Here is a 9,307-nt window from a genome sequence, read left to right as displayed (position 1 = left end):
AGTGACGTTAAAATTCACAGCTTACGTAGAACATTTTTCACTCATTACATCAGGGAGTCACCGCAGCCGATTGGTTTAACGCGTCAGTCGGTCGCGTCCCGTCATGACCGGGTTCGAATCCTCTAGCCGACAGATTTTTTTTTCACTGTAAATATTATTTATTTAATTCAAACCAACCACCACACAACAGTGCTACCAACCTTTGAAATATTACTTCAATATATAACAATGCCAACACAAATTAAATCAAGTTGGCAACACTGACGGGCTGTCGACACAAAATAAATCAAGTTGGCCACACTGACGGGCTACTGTGGCCAATGACGTCACAATACAAGATGGCCGACCACCGCCATCTTGAATTAATGACGTCAGAAGTGACATTACCAAGATGGCGGCCGTCCGCCATCTAGGATGCCGTCCGCCATCTTGGATGACGTCACAAATGGCGACAGTACCCCTATTTCCGTACTACTATCGTATTCTGAGAATGAATTTAGGGATCTGTTTAAGGTGGTTTTTAAGGATGAGAAACGTGAAAGCAATAATGTACACTACATCGTGGAATATGGTAAACGTTTGAGGGCTCTTTTCGTTGAAAAAGGATTTTCTAAAAGTCAGCCGATTTTTTTGATGTTTTGGGGTAGGTCATGCGATCAGAAGCTGTAAAGAGAAAGAGCCCTGCTCGTTTTGTAATCGGGCTGGACATTATATGAAGGATTTTTTCTGTAAAGAAGGCTGGAGAGAAGCCCAGATTTATTAACTGTGATCGGGTCGGGAAGCCGGCCCAACACAGCTGTCGGTCGGACGAGTGCCCTGCTTATAAGTGGGCACAGGGTTTGTTACAGAAACATCTGGCTGAATTTCATCGGATACCTGGCAAGAGAACGGATTTCCGAGGGAATTTAAGTTCCGCCTGGTCTTTCCTGTGTTTTGATTTTGTTGTTCGCGTGTTATAAGGTTTGATGTTTTTGCACTGTTTTGTTTATTTAGTTTTAAATTTAAGCTTATTTTTATTTCTTTTTTTGTATTATGGTTACTTGTTGAACTCAACTTCTAATCTATCGGGTAGCTTTTTTTAATAGAATTTTAAATTAAATAATTTGAAATTAAAAGAATAACAGAAGTATAATTTTCCAATTTTTAACGTTTTTTTTTTTTTTAGATTTATTTATTTTTTTGTCATCGATTTTTAGTTATATGGTTCCTGTTGTTTTACCAGTAATTATTGCTTTTCCTATTAAACAAAGTTCAACTAATTCATTTATTGGTAATAAATCTTTTACCCTAATTTTAAAATGTTTTACAATTATTTTTATGCAAAACTCTTGTACGGTTTATGAACATTTATGCCTTTAATTACGAGATAAATAATTTTATTTTTTTAATATATAAAATATTATAATTAATTATTAATGAAAAAAACTTGCCATATTTTGAAATTTTGAATTTCTATAATTTTATACATTAGAATTTTATGGAAAAAAAAAAACAATTGCGATGGCCGGGAATCGAACCCGGATCTACTGCTTGGAATGCAACTGTGCTCACCATTACACAACCACCGCAGTTCGTAACGCGACCGAAAATATTACATATATAAAGTTTGTTATTACTCTGATTAAATAATACGTATTATTTTATATATTTTTTCTTTCTTTTGAATTTATCTGATTTCCCGTATAGAATTTAATTTCTTTATAAATGTTTTAATTGTTTCTCGATGTTTAATACAAAAGAAAAGTACTTGCGTAAAATGATAATTGAATAATTGAGAAACATATATTGTAAAGTATATTAAATTTAAAAAAAAAAGAATATTAATATTTTTAAGATTGAAAAATTGTTATTGAATCTCGTAAGACCAAGAGTATTACGATATTCAATAAATTCTGTTTGTAAGATCGCAGGTCTTGCAAACAGAAGAAGCAATAATATTATTTTGATTCCAATTAGAGTATTGACAATGGACTTCAGTCTTATGCTTTACTCAAGCACTGAACAGAGAAATAAACTTTCAATTATACAGTTTCTCCTTTGCGGAGGTCGATATAGTCTACACTCTACAACCATGGATGGATCCACAGGATCACACGACCAAAACCTGAGTGCCTCAGTACCTGAATGCCTAAGTACATTAAAAAGTATTGACATACTGAATAAATATTCTGCAACCATAGTGTTCACATAACTATAAAAAATGTTCCTATTAGTAAACGAGTCTTATTGCAAAAAAAATTTTCCAAAAGAATAAAGATTTCAAGTACTGCTGTGACAACTGTTCCGACAAAAATCTGTTGAAAATAGTCAAAAAAGAATGGGAAAAATTAATTGTATCATTAAATCAGTAATACAGGTATTATTGTAAAGTTAAAATAAATATAATAATAAAAACATTTTTAAAAATTAATAAAATAAACCTGTTGAAACCATTAATTAGTTTTAAATTTAAATCTTCTGAAATAACATACCGAATCAAATAATATAAAAACGTTTTTTTTTTAATTATTTCAAAACATTTTACATCGTCTTTTCGACCAAACTCAGTGATTTGTGCTACTGTTTTTACATTCGCGTTACCATTTATATTTTTATTTATTTATTTTTTTAAAAATATTTTTACCATTTTTTATATTTTTTTACCGCATTAGGATAGAATGAAATACATAAACGAACAAAAACAATGATGTTAATTTTATATTGTGAGATACCGTCCGTGGGATATTCCGGTAGTCCACCACCCCTGAAGTTCCTAGCCCTTAGCGAGTTTGCCTGCAGTCCTCAAATGCCCTTGGAGTTTTTGTGTAGTAGCACATGCCGGGCTTAGATATCCCCCTCAGCAATCCTCGGCCAAAGCCTTCGGCATCTTTGGGCGGTGCCTTGAGTCGGTACACAAATACCGGACCCAGTCGTATTTTTCAACGTCCTCACCATCTAAATGGTCTCACATTCGTTCAACATAACCGATATTTAATACATCACCATATGCCCGTATACAAAACAACCACAATTTAAACAATACAAATTATAAATCATAAACCAAAAACAGAAATTACGGGCCGCGCAATCCTGAACAGAGTTCCCACGGGCATAAACGAGAAGAGCGAACCCGAGGATCCCCTCAACCCTAGCACATGGGACTGTCTGTAACTAAATTTCAATACGTTTCTGTAACAAACCCTGTGCCCACTTATAAGCAGGGCACTCGTCCGACCGACAGCTGTGTTGGGCCGGCTTCCCGACCCGAACACAGTTAATAAATCTGGGCTTCTCTCCAGCCTTCTTTACAGAAAAAATCCTTCATATAATGTCCAGCCCGATTACAAAACGAGCAGGGCTCTTGCTGTCTACAGCTTCTGATCGCATGACCTACCCCTAAACATCAAAAACATCGGCTGACTTTTAGAAAATCCTTGATTTTACACGACTGAAAATCAATGGAAACACTACCTTTTTCAACGAAAAGAGCCCTTAAACGTATACCATATTCCACGATGTAGTGTACATTATTGCTTTCACGTTTTTCATCCTTAAAAACCACCATAAACAGATCCCTAAACTCATTCTCAGAATACGATGTGTACTGAGATCGAAAAGCATCAATAAGTCTTCTCTTCAAAATCTCTCGGTACATCGTACCGAGAGATACGTGGTCGGAGAGACTTCACAGGCACAGCTCTAACGGAATATTCACTTGCAATTCGAATCCGAAAGGTATTCAGATTCTAGTGAATACCTTTCGGATTCTCTTTCAGACTAGCGATTCGCAATCCTTTTTTCCTCGCCTCAGGCTTGTTCTATACCTCAACTTTAAACTCAGCAGACGTAATACCTTCAAGCCTATCAAGCAATAAAACGTTTGGTTTAAACGGAATAGGTTGTTTTACAACCTCAGAGACTACCCTACCAACTGGCGACTGCGAAACGCGCTGAACCCGTTCGCCCAAACTGGCCTTTAAGCCCTTTATATAGCCTTGCAGTTTGTCCATCTTCTTCACCGTCAAAAGTAGCAAATATCGATTTTTCATAGCCGAGACTGAACATAAGATGTGCTCTTCTCCTTGAAATTCTTTGAGTTGCCCACAAATTCCTCAACCTCCGAGCAGAGCCAATTGAACATTTCAACCAAAGTCTTAAATGCCTCAGCAGAAACTGAATCTGAAGAGGCCAAATCTTCTTCCAGTTTCTTAAAGACAGCTGCTTCTACCTTTCTCGCCGTCATAGGCGGCACAACTTGTCTCATACGGCTCGTGGAAAACAAAAAAACACTCATCCTGATCCCGTAGGGGAAGACATCCTCCATGTGGCAGTTTCGGTCACCACGCTACTACCTTTCCTAGTACCTTTCGGTACTCTTCGTATCTAGTCCTTATGGGCTTTACCGGAGGTCATCTTCAGAACCTCATCATAAGGCATCTCTCAGCCTTGTTCTCGCCTGTCAGGATGCCAGCGATACGAATACCACCACATATGACATTCCTGTCTGTATACTACTAGGAAATGAACTCTTTAAAACAAAACACATCTATGTCAAGTCTTTAACAAAACCGAATGACATGAAGAAACTGAAATTAAAAATGGAACTACCTACCCGATAGATTAGAAGTTGAGTTCAACAAGTAACCATAATACAAAAAAAGAAATAAAAATAAGCTTAAATTTAAAACTAATTAATGGTTTCAACAGGTTTATTTTATTAATTTTTAAAAATGTTTTTATTATTATATTTATTTTAACTTTACAATAATACCTGTATTACTGATTTAATGATACAATTAATTTTTCCCATTCTATTTTGACTATTTTCAACAGATTTTTGTCGGAACAGTTGTCACAGCAGTACTTGAAATCTTTATTCTTTTGGAAAATTTTTTTGGCAATAAGACATTTTTTTTTTGTCGGAGCATTCTCGTTTACTAATAGGAACATTTTTTATAGTTATGTGAACACTATGGTTGCAGAATATTTATTCAGTATGTCAATACTTTTTAATGTACTTAGGCATTCAGGTACTGAGGCACTCAGGTTTTGGTCGTGTGATCCTGTGGATCCATCCATGGTTGTAGAGTGTAGACTATATCGACCTCCGCAAAGGAGAAACTGTATAATTGAAAGTTTATTTCTCTGTTCAGTGCTTGAGTAAAGCATAAGACTGAAGTTCATTGTCAATACTCTAATTGGAATCAAAATAATATTATTGCTTCTTCTGTTTGCAAGACCTACGATCTTACAAACAGAATTTATTGAATATCGTAATACTCTTGGTCCTACGAGATTCAATAACAATTTTTCAATCTTAAAAATATTAATATTCTTTTTTTTTAAATTTAATATACTTTACAATATATGTTTCTCAATTATTCAATTATCATTTTACGCAAGTACTTTTCTTTTGTATTAAACATCGAGAAACAATTAAAACATTTATAAAGAAATTAAATTCTATACGGGAAATCAGATAAATTCAAAAGAAAGAAAAAATATATAAAATAATACGTATTATTTAATCAGAGTAATAACAAACTTTATATATGTAATATTTTCGGTCGCGTTACGAGCTGCGGTGGTTGTGTAATGGTGAGCACAGTTGCATTCCAAGCAGTAGATCCGGGTTCGATTCCCGGCCATCGCACTTGTTTTTTTTTTCCATAAAATTCTAATGTATAAAATTATAGAAATTCTAATTTTCAAAATATGGCAAGTTTTTTTCATTAATAATTAATTATAATATTTTATATATTAAAAAAATAAAATTATTTTTATTTATTTATTTTTTTTTGAGGTTTTTAGGGGCATCGACTAATTTGGTCATTAGCCCCATCCCACTTCAAAAAAAAGAAAAAAAAAAAGGTTCTTTAATTCATATTTCATGAAGAAAATAAGTGAGCAAAATTTCAATCTTCTAATTTAAAATCCACAAATTACCGCCTAGGCTTTCCTTTCGGCCATCCTTTCTTACGTTTTTCCATTCTGCGAACGGCCTCAACTTCCGACGACAGAGTGTCTGAGGCTTCGGACATGGCATCGTCTTCTCTTTCTGACGCCAACGACGTTCGCCGGCTTACATCAGGTGATGAAAGCTTCAATGGTGCTGTGAGCATCGTTGCAATTGAGTCTAAACTTGCAACCGATGCACTTTCGGCGGCTGATGAACTCGATTCAATGTCTAAGGCTGTGCTTGGGCCGGCTGATACAGATGCTCTCGCCACAGTTGTTCTCTGAGCTTTTGGGGCCTCTGTAGGTACGGTTTTAATATCGTCTGTGTCTGGTGCTTTTTCGATAGTTACTTGCACCTCCATTTTGGTTGACGCAGATTTTTCCTGTACTCTTGTCACAGTATCCTTAGCTATATGACTCGTCGTCGGGGTGATCTTTAGATCTTTGTTGGATAAATCAAGATTTTTCTTCATTACGTCTATTGCTGGAGTTATAATCGAGGATTTTGCCGGTTTTTTAAACTGCGCTGGTACGGGTCTTCTGTCGGCGACGTCAGTCCGGGATTGAGCCTTCTCATGTTTACTTTGTTGTATCTGATGAGTCGACTCGATCTTGGAATCAATGATTCTTTCTATCATTGTCGCGAGACTTGGTGCCATCGTATTAAGCAACTGCTCCACGTTGATTTTAGGTGTGGGGGGAGCAGCAGCTGCTTCTGCGTATGAAGTCGATGGTCTAGGTGTACGTAGGTTTACAATCTTCTTCGCTTCAGGGTAGCTGACTTTTGGAGCGTTTTAACCTCCTGAATGGCTGTTTCTGATTTGTATACTGGGCAGTTCCTGTATCGACAGTTATGGTGCCCTTTACAATTAATGCAGACTGGAGGGTCTTTACATGGATCACCCTCATGTATCTTCATTCCGCATATACAAATTTCCTGCGCTTCACACCTAGCTGCAGTGTGTCCGAAACGTTGATATCTAAAACATCTCATCGGCTGCGGAATAAATGCCCGTACATCAAGCCGATGGATGCCAGCTCGTACCTTTTCAGGAAGACTTGGCCTATTGAATGTCAAAACATGAGAGGCCGAAGGAAGAATCTCACCATTTCGTCTCATAGAAAGTCTGCGACAATGTGTCACTCCCTGACTAGACATTTCCTGCACTATTTCTTCTTCAGTACAGTTAAGAAGATCACGGCAAACAACAACTCCTCTAGATGAATTAAGTGTACTATGCGGTTGGACAGTAACCGCAAATTCACCGATCTTCTTCAACGCCTGGACTTTCTGGCTTTGCATGTCGTTTATAGTTTCGACATGTAATCCGTTAAACGTCTTACGGATTTCCTTGACAGGACCACCAGCACAATTTGTAATCTCTCTGGCAATTAAGAATGGACTTACCTTTTGGAAGTTACCATTCTCTTCTGTAATGACCAAAAATCTTGGTTTGGGAACATTATTTCCAAACAAAGCTTTTCTCAAATCTTTACTGATTTTATCAGCATCTTTTCTAATCTTATCACTCTCCTTACTTTTTTCCGCTTCGCTTGTGGCGAATCGGCGGTTTCTAAACGAGGGTGTTTACGTGCACCCTCTGCCACGTTAGTTAGTTCAGGAAAATTCATGAACATTGATCCCTTCTGTAGCAAGGCTAGCCGCCGGGGTACACCCCCACTCCAGGGCTACTAACCTTGGAGGTCCGATCCGGTACTCCGGTGGAACCGGCATATGTCCTGGCAGAGAGCGGATGCGCAGTCTCTGCACTGACTCCAGGCTCCTACTCACCGAAGCTTTCAGAGCTCCCATGCACCGACATACATGGGCACCATTGCTACATGCTTGCCATCGCAGGGGGCATGTGGACAACGGAAGGGTCTCCGTTACACCTGCAATAACATTGACCCTGGCCGCCACATCGCCAGCTCTAAGAGTGGTATAAATCCATTTCCAAAATCGTTTGTTATTCCATTTTCTGCAGGTAGCCAAAAATCCAGTCCGTTTAGTGACCTGAAGTTGGAACCAGGTCAAACTTAACAAAGCATAACCGAGGAATTTACTCGGAACCCCGTTAGCCAGCTATATGTGATGTACAAAGGTACAGCTGTTGCCGCCCTGGACGTGGAACATAGATGTTGTGTTCCGGACGTGGGGATTATCTACCTCAGGGCATAAAATTATTTATCTCGTAATTAAAGGCATAAATGTTCATAAACCGTACAAGAGTTTTGCATAAATTTAATTGTAAAAAATTTAAAATTAGGGTAAAAGATTTATTACCGATAAATGAATTAGTTGAACTTTGTTTAATAGGAAAAGCAATAATTACTGGTAAAACAACAGGAACCATATAACTAAAAATCGATGACAAAAAAATAAATAAATCTAAAAAAAAAAAAAAAACGTTAAAAATTGGAAAATTATACTTCTGTTATTCTTTTAATTTCAAATTATTTAATTTAAAATTCTATTAAAAAAAAAAAAAAGCCACCCGATAGATTAGAAGTTGAGTTCAACAAGTAACTATAATACAAAAAAAAGAAATAAAAATAAGCTTAAATTTAAAACTAAATAAACAAAACAGTGCAAAAACATCAAACCTTATAACACAAGAACAACAAAATCAAAACACAGGAAAGACCAGGCGGAAGTTAAATTCCCTCGGAAATCCGTTCTCTTGCCAGGTATCCGATGAAATTCGGCCAGACGTTTCCAATTCTCACGGATGTCTAATGTCGAGCCAATAAAAGTCTCCGTGCGCATAAGTTTTTGTACATGAGTAAATTACATGGTATGCGTATTCTAGTTTCCACAATCTTGACACACACCTGAATTCACCAGGTCAAATCGCTGGAGTGTGCCCCTAAAGGCATCAAAACCAGAATGAAATTGCATCACATACTTGTTAAGGTGAACCCAAGGGGCGCCCTGCAAACCAACAACGTCTAAGAAGAGATCATGCGTATAACGTTCACCCTCTGCCTCATCCCATCTGGTCTCCTGCCATAAAGCATTGCCATGCTATTCTATCTCGCAAATATTTTCTGAAGTCAATTCACCTGACTTCTTAACAACACATAACGCTGCTGCTTTTCTGACGCAATTAAATCTATCGGTTTCATGCATGCAATCACCAAGATTGCCTGTCGTGAAATAGTACTGTAACCTCTCTTTACCGTTAATAATACAAGGCGTTGAGCTCTTAATAATATATCCCAATAGCTTTTTAATTTTAACTTATCTGTCCAAATGGTGTATAACCCGCATATAGTATAATTGCCTCGCACACGAATTTATACAAGTTACTCATAGTCTTAAAATCTGCAGTTCGACCCCAATCAGGATTGACCATTCGTCGAGTACCAA

At 37.0% G+C, this 9,307-nt stretch overlaps 2 non-coding genes across 2 annotated transcripts; one reads left to right on the top strand and one right to left on the bottom strand.

Moving 5' to 3' along the window:
• Nucleotides 1–1,496: 1,496 nt before the first annotated feature.
• Nucleotides 1,497–1,568, bottom strand: TRNAG-UCC (transfer RNA glycine (anticodon UCC)). The gene has a single exon. It is a non-coding gene; the product is annotated as a tRNA-Gly (tRNA).
• A 3,992-nt stretch (nt 1,569–5,560) lies between these two features.
• Nucleotides 5,561–5,632, top strand: TRNAG-UCC (transfer RNA glycine (anticodon UCC)). Its single transcript has one exon. It is a non-coding gene; the product is annotated as a tRNA-Gly (tRNA).
• The last annotated feature ends 3,675 nt before the right edge of the window (nt 5,633–9,307 follow it).

Source organism: Lycorma delicatula, chromosome 4 (genome assembly GCF_047948215.1).
Source record: "Lycorma delicatula isolate Av1 chromosome 4, ASM4794821v1, whole genome shotgun sequence".
Lineage (NCBI taxonomy): Eukaryota > Metazoa > Arthropoda > Insecta > Hemiptera > Fulgoridae > Lycorma > Lycorma delicatula.
Note: the sequence above shows the minus strand (reverse complement) of the source record. Positions and strands in the feature narration are given on the sequence as shown.